Source organism: Lygodium microphyllum, chromosome 6, assembly GCF_053477565.2.
Source record: "Lygodium microphyllum isolate KBCC chromosome 6, Lygodium_microphyllum_v1.1.10, whole genome shotgun sequence".
Taxonomy (NCBI): domain Eukaryota; kingdom Viridiplantae; phylum Streptophyta; class Polypodiopsida; order Schizaeales; family Lygodiaceae; genus Lygodium; species Lygodium microphyllum.
Window position 1 is genome coordinate 110,971,767 of NC_141140.1, and position 12,154 is coordinate 110,983,920.

Consider the following 12,154-nt stretch of genomic DNA (forward strand, 5'->3'; position numbering starts at 1 on the left):
ATTCAAGAAAAACTACTCAACAAAATGAAATACTTGTGTGCTTTTCTCAAACACCTAGAGGTAAGAAGTTGAAGGGTTGCTAATAAGTAGAAGTCAAGGCCCTTATTTAGTCAATGAACTTTCACATGAGTATGATGGAGAACTAGATTTTTTTTTTCCTCCAACATTTGGTAACAACAGGTCTAGAATGGATGGGATCCAACAACATTATGATGGTCACCTTTTTTCCAAACCACATATGCCTAGCACCTTTATTGAATGAATTTCTCATATAAGTCATAGTTTAGGCTTCCTTCAATGTTGCAAAGTCAATTGCTCATATGATGCTGAAAATAAGAAGTATAATTATATATATTTTCACTACCATTTGAGTGGGGCTATAGGCAAGGGTTATCCAACAAGTAAGGAGACAACTAGCATTACATGTCACTATTGTAAAAATCTAGTGTGCTGCATTAAAACTTGTAACTGTAGAGCATACTACATACTTCCCAATGATCTTAGCGTGGAGTAATTAATGTCACATGTGGATATTCATAATCACAATGTGTAACTTGGCACTTCAATGGGCTTCCATCGAGAAGGTTAGAAGTCTAGTTTAAAAAATCCATGTTGGACGTGAATCACCACAGTGGACCAAGGAGGATTCAAATGATTGTAGCCAAGAAATTGATAATAGATTCGCTCACCAAAAATGACGAGGGCATCATGGGAGATCAAGAGCTAAATAAAATTTTGGAGGAACTAATGCCACTGTTTCAAAATCAAAGGTGTGCCTCATTATTAAGTTTTACAATTCTGTTTTGTTTGATGTTATAAACCATGGTTTCTCATATGTAATTGCAATGCAATTTCAATAGCATTGTCAAAAGTGAAAGGAAAAAACATGCTTTTATTATAAGGGAAAGCTTTGATACCATTATGGATTTAAAAAAGAGATGCTTGTTTCTATTCTTTTCTGGAAGTCGTTTCCTTGGGCAAGGTGCATCTACTAAAATATATTTTTCCTTCAAAATGTCCACCATGGGTCCTTGGTTTCAAGGGTTGATTTAGAGAATTGAATGCATTTCTCTAAAGGGAGGGATCTTTCCAAAGCTTGGGTGTACTTTGACTTCACCTATAGGATTGAGGAATGGGCTACACTACCTTGCTCTATGATTGACCCAAGGTATGATGACCCTCTTTCCTTATGATGACTATGAAAAGTTAATCCATACCTTATTTCTTTCAAAGGCTTTTGTTGTCATTTTAGCTTGAAAAGTTTGATGGCAATCGCTATATGTGATACAAAGGAGGAAGATGTAGATATCCAAATCTTGTTTTGGGAGTCCTTGAATAAATTAATAAGAGAGAATGGTCACACCCCAACAAAATTTGCTACATTCACGGTTGACAGATGAAGTAGAAACCAATTGGATTGCGATCAAGAAAGTGTTCAATGGGGATTTTGACAATGTAATGAAGGAAAGAGAGTAATCATGCTTCTTTCATTGGGAGAAAAGTTTGCTGAAGCATTCCAAGAAGCTAATCCCTTCCATCTTGACAATGGAGAACCTTGTATTATGCAAAAAATGGTGCCTTTCTCAAACTTGTGAGAAAGAAAAAAACAATGCATGTCATATAAGCAGTGGTGGCAGTCTCACAAACTACCAATTGAGAACATCAAAGCTTTGGAGCAATGGTTGAAGTGGTGGGAGAGCAAAGTTGACCATTGGGGAAACCATATGTATGTATGTTTTTTTTGCCTTTTTCATAAGGTGAGTAATATTTAATTTGTTACCTTCTTAAAGCGCAGAGGCAATTGCATGCACATCTAGTCCCCTTGGGAGCATGCTCAAATCCTAAATACAAATTTTTACATGCATGATGGTTAGCAAGGGAGGATGGAAATAGAAAAATAAGCTTGTACGATGCTTGTGTGACAAACCTAATCAACTCAAACATTCAATGTTCTTCTCAATTGGAATTCATAAACAGGAAGGTACCATGGAAATGGACCACCAAACCTAGACACCCTATTGAGTAGGATGCTTGCTCAGAGTACTCCATCTTGGCTGCACGAGTGTTCCAAAGTGTAGTGGCATGCACCCCTTCATATGATGAGCCAGTTCTAAATGAAAACAGAGAAACAATGCGAAGGAAAAGAAAAAGCACAAATGCTTTTAGTTCCCAAAAACTAGGCTATGTTATGGCATTTAGGGAGAGGATGTCTAAAGGCTGACACCACAAAATAACATTCAACTCTATTCCATCACAACCATTGATTTGGTGGAGGAGGCATTCGATGGTAAAAGTGATGACATCCAACTTGTAACAGTCATCGAGGAGGATGTACATAAGAGCTTACGGGCTCTACATAAAATGCATTTGCATTATAGAAGGAAACGTTTTGGGCTAGCATGAAGAAATCCCTTCTCTTTAGATGGTTGGGTTCAACATAAAAAATGGGGACAATCCTCAACTCCAATCGTCAATGTTGTTTTGGGAGAATCGGGACAAGGCTCCTCATCCAGGAGGCAAAGCAAGAAGTGAATGCACGATATATCAAAAGAAGTAAAAAACAAAATAGCTTTAGTTAAGTATTTAAATGTAGCATTTGTGGAGGTGGTGCATCCTAATGCCATAGTCTCCTTTTTTATGATGATTGAACACTTGTACAAGGTGCAAATCAAGTATAAATCATCATGCTCTTGTCGAAATTTTCAAAAGAGGGAGAGAGAAAACAAGCCATACCTTGCTTGTAAGCATTTATATAATGTCTATATAAAAGTGTTAGGCGTAGATAAGAATCAACATTCATCAACACACACTCTCTCTAAGGGATGTACACCTTGTGATTGGTCGACGTAGATGCATAAAACCCATAGCCATTGTGGATTAGGGTCCTCTAAGTTTGTTAGATAGTGACACGTTTTGTGCAAGCAATTTTTTGTGGAATTTGATTAGAAACCTTTTTTATAGCTCATGGGATAGTCTGAATTCGCATTGTGCCACTCTGCAAACTTAGACCATTTGCATTGTACAATTATCACTTGAGTTAGTGCTTCTTGATATTAGTAGAAGATACCTTCGTATGGGGTCATACATTCTTCAAATATGCTTTGTTTGAATGTTCCTCTTAATCATGTAAACATAATTGCATTCTGCAATAATGAATTTTTTTTTGGATGTTACTCTACATTGTGATCAAGTCACATTTGTCTAGCAAATCTCTTTTATTCCTTTTCTTTTTGACAATATCTATCTTTTATTCCTTTACTTTTTGAAGAAATTAATATTTTACTCCATTAGTTTATTTTGTTACTTTTTGGATCACAGTAGTTGCCCATTATAAAAAGTTGAATGTATAGGCAAATCTTTGTTCCCTTAAAAGAAAATCAACCTCTCTAAATGCAATACTCTTTATGTATTTGTACTAATACATTATTCTCTTTGGATGTGGAACTTGGACTCTCAAAGAAGTGAATTCACTAACTTTCAATAACACTATGGTACCACTATTTCCATCCTTGCTTGCTACCTTTTTAATTGCACTTTCTTGAAGATGTTGAAAACCATGTCTATCTTGTGTAAAAAGGAGCTTTTAACAATCTTAGTATTCTAATCATTGCAAAGTTTACCTAGATAGGATGGCTCCTACAACCCTCAAAAAGTTCTCTATGTAAAAAACACTCAAAATGGCAATGGTGGCCATCCACACCATGCTAGATGAAGCTAGTTATAAACAACGGGGTCGTTTACATGAGGGATGTGATAGCATAGGCAAGGTGGATTCGTTGTTCAAAACTATTATCAAAAACACAAATAGTTCTAATATAGCTCAACTAGATATGTTGGAGATAATCATGCCCATTGCACTTGGGTATATACGCACCTTCAATGTGATAACTACATCTAATGAGGACATGATTAAAGAGGTGATGGATTTGATTATAATCCATCGACGTGCATAGGACTTGGGTACTACTAGCCATTCGAGGTACTAGTGAGATCGAGAAGATAAAGTATAGAATGACCACCCCCTCTATAGGTGGCTTATTGCTATAATAACAATAGTTTTATATGAAAAGGATAATACATAAAAGTTTTGGGTGGTGCTAACCATTCTAGGTGCAATATAGAATAACCATGTCTTGTTTGGGTGTTTTTTTGCTGTAGTAATGAGGATGTGTGTGTTAAATGGGCTCATTATAGCTCACGGAAATTTATATGACAAGAAATATTCACATTTCTAGTTAAGAGCAATGGTATGATTTCATATTAGATCATAACTTGTTTTAGTCATTGTCATGCAAGCAAGGTTTATTGTTTTAACATACTGGTATATTTTGTATACCCATTGTTTCACATACCCATCTTTAATCATTCATGTGATCTGAATGTAGATCATTGCCCTCGGCAGTATGACAAGCAGTGCTTATTGGTATAGTATAGTATAATAAATAATGAAATCTATCAAAACTCCAAACAAACTCCAAAGTACTCCCAAAAAAATAAATTTGACATGGAAACTCCAAAAGTAGTCTCAAAAACCCCATATGAAAGGCTTGCTTTTTTAAAACCCTCCAATGCTGTTGGGGCACGTTGTTGCAAGCAGTGATTGAGAGCAAGTCTCACTCACAACCCGATAATGAGACGTTAAGGAGTGCTGGTTGGGAAAATTGACTTGTCGGATGTACAACACAACACAAAAAATTTAAAAAAAATTCGACAGAACACCACAAGCCACACATGAAACAAATGCCAAACATTGCCCCTTGTAGCTCAAAACAACTTAAAACCCAAATGTGGGTAGAGCATCAAAACAAACATTGCCCCTTGTAGCTCAAAACAACTTAAAACCCAAATGTGGATAGAGCATCACACAAGCCCAACACAACATTCAAACAATAATCCTTGAATATAAATTCAATAATATGAAAAATCTCGTACTTTGATAACAAGTTAGCTGACATTCGGTGCTTCAACTTCCAAGTTCTCCGACTTCACAAGTTAGCACAACAAGAGTTTGCTCTTGCATGTGACCCTCCTTTCACCTCTCTCACAAGATACAATTGGAATTGAGAGGAAAAACCCTTAACTCTTTCTTCTCCTCTCCTTATATAGTTTCTTCTACACTCACATGCTTTCTACTTTTGGCCTTTTGCTTTCAGCTGTGTTTCACTATTTTTGTTTTTTTCTACTTTGTGCCTATTTGTAACTTGTTTGGATTATAACTTCGTCATATGAACTCCGAATATAGTCATTTGGGTACTCAAAATGATCGAGACACATCTAGTTGACAAGCTAACGCGGGAAGAATTATAAAAAATCCATCAAAAATGGGTTTAAAAATATTATTTTTTATAAATCGCATCATTTTTCTCCATCTTTTATCTTGGATGACTTATAATTCCCTTCCTTGGCCTATTGTTCTTGTAATTGCACACCCTTTCAGCACACATGTCCTCTTTGGCACACTTATAATTCCCTTTCTTGGCCTATTGTTCTTGTAATTGCACACCCTTTCAACACACATGTCCTCTTTTTCTTCAAGAAATACTCATTGACGATGTAAAACTTTCGACCTTTTCCTTTGATCCTTGAGTTTTTAAAATAAACATTCTCTGGATATGAAGCTGTTTTTTATGCAGTGTGCCCTAACAGAAATATGCTATGAAAGAGAACTTTGTGCCTAATCATTCATGATTTGAAAAAATATGCAATGTCGAATCATGGTATGCAACCAATCAATCAATGCTACACACAAAAATAATGTATGCATTGAAGAAAATGTGCCTAGCCTATCTACATGTGATTGTGTGTCATGCATAATGCAAACAAAGTTCCTTAATTATTTAAATCCCTAACCTCACCTCTCAACTCTCAACAAGAAAATATGTCATGCTCCACTCCACCCATCCAAAATCTCACAATCTCTCTAGAAATGATGGTCCTCAAGATGTTGACCATATAAGAACAACCCATCTCACAATTGGCAACATCCCTCATGACCCTCTAACTCACCCAACCACCTTACCTAGTTAAGTAGAGGTTCCTAACTTTGTGATGAACATCTAAATATCATGCATGCAAGAAATGTGTGTGCTCAATGAAGATGCTCTCTCATGTGTGCGTGCTACTAAGATTTACTGCCTATAGCTACAGTAGGCATCATGCCATGCTAGTGCTCAACAATGGTGCAAAACGTGCATAATCCCAACCCATGGCATGGAAGTATTTGATAAGAACAGGAGACGACCCCCGAGTGCAATGCATCAAACAAGTGCAACATGAAGTACTCGTGAACCCATAATCCCTGTGATATGCAAGAATCTTGGTAAGAAAATATACCTATTCCACAATGTTCAACAGCTCTGGCAATCTTTAGCTCCAACCTGTCCAAAAAAATACCAAACTCGACCAAGGCTATCAAGTTTTCACACTCAACAAACCAAACAGAATGACAGAAACAAATCCTAAGCTAGACAAACATAGAAAGTCCAACTACAAAACAACAAAGAAATCAGTCACACAAACAACTAAGCTAGTAGAAATCAAACCTAACTACAGTTTGACTAAGGGTTTTACATTTTCAGAAAAACACTTGACAACGTCATCTTAGGAGATGGGGGGTACTCCCGTTTCCTTACTATAGGGAAATGCAAGGTTATGGTGACCATAAAGATTGAGACCCTTCATGTATTCTTCTATGCACTCCCAAGCATAGAGGGACTTGGAAAATAAACATTGTTGAAAAGAACATTCAAACAACAAACACTATTCAACATTGACTATGACGCCCAATGCATCCATTTGGTCCTTATCAATGTAATAATAATTGTAGCTTTTAGCAAGCACAAACCCGCTTCCACTAAGTAGGAAATGCCTTGATATCCTCAACCTCTAATGGCTCTAGTGATGAGATGGGTAAACACTTACTCAATAAAAGATGCAAAGCACAAGTGAATAAAAAAGAGCTAGTGAGTAAAGTGGCCAAAACAAAACCAATACAAAAAAAGTTGATCCCTAAGACCAAATCCAAACACTTAGAATCTCATCCTTCAATTAAAAACCCAATTAAGTTTGTTTTTTGTAGACCAAGGCATAGAAGTTGGAATTGTAGTAGATGATTGAATACAAGCCCATGATGGGTTTCCAAGACCTTATTACACATCTAAGGGTACTATACAAGTAACATGCGGATTTGGTTACCAAAAAATATGGGAGCGTCACTTGTAGGCATGACCAAAATTATGACCATAGCAATGATTACGATGCCTCACCATCACTAACCTGACCCAAACCTTTAGCTAACACACCAACAAACCAAAATAAATAGTGAAACTTTTGATATTCTCAATCATGTACTTTCCCCTAGTAGGACAAAGCTTAATATGCCCCCAACCTCAGTGTTAGTTTCAATTGCCACAAAGTTAACAACCCCTGATGCCTTCACCACAACCAGCCAAGCCAAAAAATCAAAAGCCCCAATTGCCACCAACTACTACCACTCAAGGTCAAAAGAATATGAGATGGGAATCCAAACCACCAAGGACTGCAACCTCATCAAAGACCTAATGTAATATTTTCTCACAATTAAAAGTTAGTTAGTAATAAGTTAGTAAGATAATAAGTAAGTAAAATTAGTTAAGTTAGTTTAGTAAGATAATAAGTAAGTAAAGTTAGTTAACTTAGAAAGTTAATCATTAGTAAGGTTAGGCTAATAACTAATAACTAATCTTACTAACTAATGCAAAACTAATGTTAAATAATAACAAACTAGCTAAACGTTAAAAATTAACGTTTAGAAAAGAAAAAGGGGGGGGGGGGGGCGAAAAGAAGGCTACCCCCTCATTGTCATCATCACCATTGTTGTCATAATCATCATCTTCTTCTTTGTTGTCATCATCATCTTCGTCATCTCCTTTATCGCCATAAATATCTTCTTTACCACCAAAATAGGCATTGACCAGCCTCATGACTCCCCTCCTTATCTTTAGAAAAATAAAATAAAATTATAAAATATAAGAGAAAGAAGCTCCCACTCTGAGTGGAGGAGCTGTCTTTGCACAAAGACACCAGAAAGAGAGGGGAAGGGAGAGGCAACAAGCACTCCCTTCTGCCTATATAAAGGCATGCCCTCTACTCAGTTTGTAGAGAGGCATAAGGAGATTCTGAGAGGTTGCAAGAGGGAGGTAGAGAGAGAAAGGTAGAGGGATACCCCCCCGGTAGTGGTTGCAAGAGGGAGCTAGACAGGGGGAGAGTTAGAGAGAGAGAGAGGGGGGGGGAAGAAGATTTTGAGAGGCTACAAGAGAGGAAATTAGAGAGAGGGTTAGAGAGGAAACGAATTAATTGAACCTCCCCCTATCTCGGTCTTCATCTCAGCAATCTTCTCTCATGCTCTCCCATCCCGAATTCATTCCACCTTCTCTACCTTATGAGAGTCTCTCTAACCCGCTCGCAAACAATGGCTCCAAAGCAATGAGGCACGAAGACCATGAGATCCACCACAACCGGTCAAAGGTATTTCCAAAGATATGGGAGTGCCCGAGGTTGCTAGAGTTGCCACTACCAATGGAACATTGGATGTGGCGAACACAGTGCCACAAAGACAAAATTCCCAATGTTGTTGTGCCAAGCCAAGTTATTCACGACTTTAGAAATAGGCTATTATTTTCATATCGCCACCTAAAATAATAAGGTTTTTACCAAAATTTTACATAAAATATTAGCTTTTGCATTAAATGATATAAGAACTAATTAAATTACATGGACAACATCCATATAAAAATTAAGTACATAAAATATTGGCTTTTACACAAAATGACAGGTTTCATCTAGAGAGTATATTAATACAAGCATAAATGGTTAATTGCTACCTATGATTTGTAGTTGGATTAATCGAGATTATAATTCATAGAATCATGATGGCAATAGTTGCAGGAGGATATTGCACAAAATGAGTAAAGGACTTTATGTGCGCTCGAGATTAGTAAAATAACTCGAAATATTTATTATCAAACATGACAATGGTTTAGAGTCAACTAATGCTTAAAAAGTGAAAGTCTATTTAAAGGACTTGTAAATCATCTCGTTAAGTTACTGTCACAATATTTTTCTAAGTACCAACTAAAGGAAATTCACTTATGTTGGGTAAGTTAGCCCTATACAAGAAATTCATGTCTTGCTTAACAAAGTTGAAAGATTTGTACTCAACACTTCTTTATGGGAAGGAGAATCCTTGTTAGAAAGTAAGATTACCTTAGAACACTATATAAGAGAATTCGAGAATCTCCAAAGTTCCACTCTCAAATTATAAATGAAGATTTGACCATGTGGCTAACTCTTAATCCCTTTTTTGAAGATAAAACTTGGTACTATCATCTGTATAGTATTTAGAAAAAGTTTCATCTTCAAGGAAGGGGGTAATAATTTGACCATGTGACCAAATATTGACCATCTTATAAATTCCCAAAAGTATATTAAAATTCCAAAAATCCCTAATATAGTGTTTTAGGCTGAGATCTACCTTGGCTATGTGAAGTTATGAGTTGCACGATGGTGTGATTATCATTGTGTCATTGATATATGTTTGAAAGGATTGTTTGTGTTCACTAGAATCTAGATCTCTTATTAAAAACATTGTCAAATAGGATAAAAGGAAAGATCACGCTGGGATACCCCCAAGCTAGTTGTGAGACCCTACTCCAAGGGGGTCATGGTTATCGCTTCAAGAGGCTTAGATCAGCTCCATAGCAGAAAGGTCTGTCCGTAGGGATAGTCTTGAGCAGTAGGAAATGTGGATGCCAAGGGGGCTCTAGTCGTAAATTCTGCATTACACCTAGAATCAAGAGAATCCCTTGGTGACCCATGATGGGATCTTGAAACCCTAATACTAGTTACAAGGGAGGAATCTCGGTGGGCAGAATACCCTCATGGAATTGTGTATATCTTTAGTAGGATTGAAAATATGGAAATTATAATAAACTTCCAATATAAAAAATGAATTTGTTTTTACTCAAGGTTTTTTTGAATTGTATGTGTGTCCATGAGATAAATTATGTGAAGGAACTTGTAATTTAATAGACTAATTAAGGAAGTTGGTTGTATATGTTTCAATAAATGTGATGTAGATAATCAAAAAACTAAAGATGATACTATCATCAAAGGAAAGTGGGTGGGCGTGACCTCCCGACGGGTCCGTCCAACGATAGGGCGGTCTCGGTTAGCTGGGAAAATTTCTAAATCAATGATAGAAATAGGAAGATGCCAACTAATTGCTAGGTAGAAATGACTTGCATTGTTTTAGGGGGTCGGAATGGGATTTTGCCTTATGGGCAGGAGGGCTGACGTACTACACTCCCCTTTGTCTCCTGTTCTCTTTGAACCAAGTGCAATGACAAGTCCCTTCAGTTGGAGTAATCCTGTAGAAAGTGAAAACTCAAAATTACTGATGCTAGGTGGCTGATGTTTGGAGACCGTTTGATTTAGGAAATTGAAAATTCAAGTCAATCCTAGTGGGTTCAATCGAAACTCTTTTGTTGCAATGTAGACTCAGTAGCGCCTGTGGCAAACCTCGTGATACTCCAAGGGAGCATTGGGCGGCATCATTTGGAAAAGGCTAACAAGAAGAACACCATAGAGCCAATCCTATGTGTCAGCACAACAAAACCCTCATCATCCTCCCCACCATGACTAGCTCTCTCAAAGGCATGTTCCATCTTAGGAGCAGTCATCAACTAGCACCGATGACAATGCCTATGTGATCTTGAACAATCCTAAGCAAGTAGAACAACCATCTCAAGCAAATCCTCTGTCAAGCTCGAGTAACAATATCCACAAAGTATGTCACAATAAATGTGAACCACCACTAGGATTATGCCCATTTTATCACAAACCATCAATATTAGGACTTGCTATAGATATGGTTATGGGTACAGTTGAAAGAATTCTCAATAGCATTTGACACACCTCAACAATAGTTTCACCCTATATGCTCATAGCTATGAACGCTTGGACCTAAGCCTCCTAAATTAATGTATAGTTGTAGCCATAAAAATCCTTCCATGCTCATGGGAGGAATATGAATTTATTTTCACAAAGCTCCCTACCAGCTTGGAAGAACTCATAGCTACCCAATTGACCAAAGAGCAAGCTCTCAAGGGGTGATTGTTTACCTTCTTTTAGATGCAACTCTGTAAAGACCACACAAAAAGACTTGGATGAATTAAATCGCTTAGCCAAGTCCGAGTTCCCATTTTCATAGAAGTGGTTTTCCTAACGTGCACTAAAAATGGCTCAAACTCATCTAGAAAAACACATGGTGTTAGTCCCTGCTCTATCCATTGTCTTAGAAAACATACAATTATCATTGTGAAGGTCAACCCACTCTTCCAAGCAAGGAGGAAGGACTACAATACCTCCATTTGTCAAGAGGCCTCATGACCATCTACAATAATCAAACAACACTTTAATTGAATGAACATGTACCAAGTGTTTAAAAGCTTTTACATAAAACTTTTAGAAAGATGGATCTACATGTACACTAAACGTTTGCTAGATTGTATAACCTCTGGCATCTTGTCTAATTCAACAATATTCTTTACATCCACAAGAAAATGTAAGAATTCTTTAGCACATGAAGGTGCCTTTGTACTTTTAAAAATGGCTCAAACCAATTTGAAAAATAGTATCATCCACTTGTAATTATTAAATAAGTAACAAGGACTCCCCAAGAAGGTGGTAACAATACACCTCTTGGCGCATGTCCACTAGAAATTTCTTAGGATCTTTTCTTTCCTATTTGGAAAAGGAAATTGTGAGATAAAAATATTGGATATTACTTACATTTATTGAATTGTGGTTATTAAGGCATTCATATTATTCATAGACATTTACCTTTTGGATGACATGTTTGCAGTATAAATTGCATAAAGTTTATCCTTTATAATAGTTATGATATTTTTTTCTTCCCATTTCACCTCGTAAAGCATAGTGAAAAAGTCCTCTCCATGAGTCCGTTTGACTATGGAAAGGTTCTTGTAACCTCTATCCCTAAGCTTATCCTATTCCTTTTGTTTCAAATGTTGGTATGTGGCAAATGCAACTCTCTTAATTTGTTTATTGACCTCCCTCTATACTAGTCCCCACTCATCCATATTTTGAGGTGTAA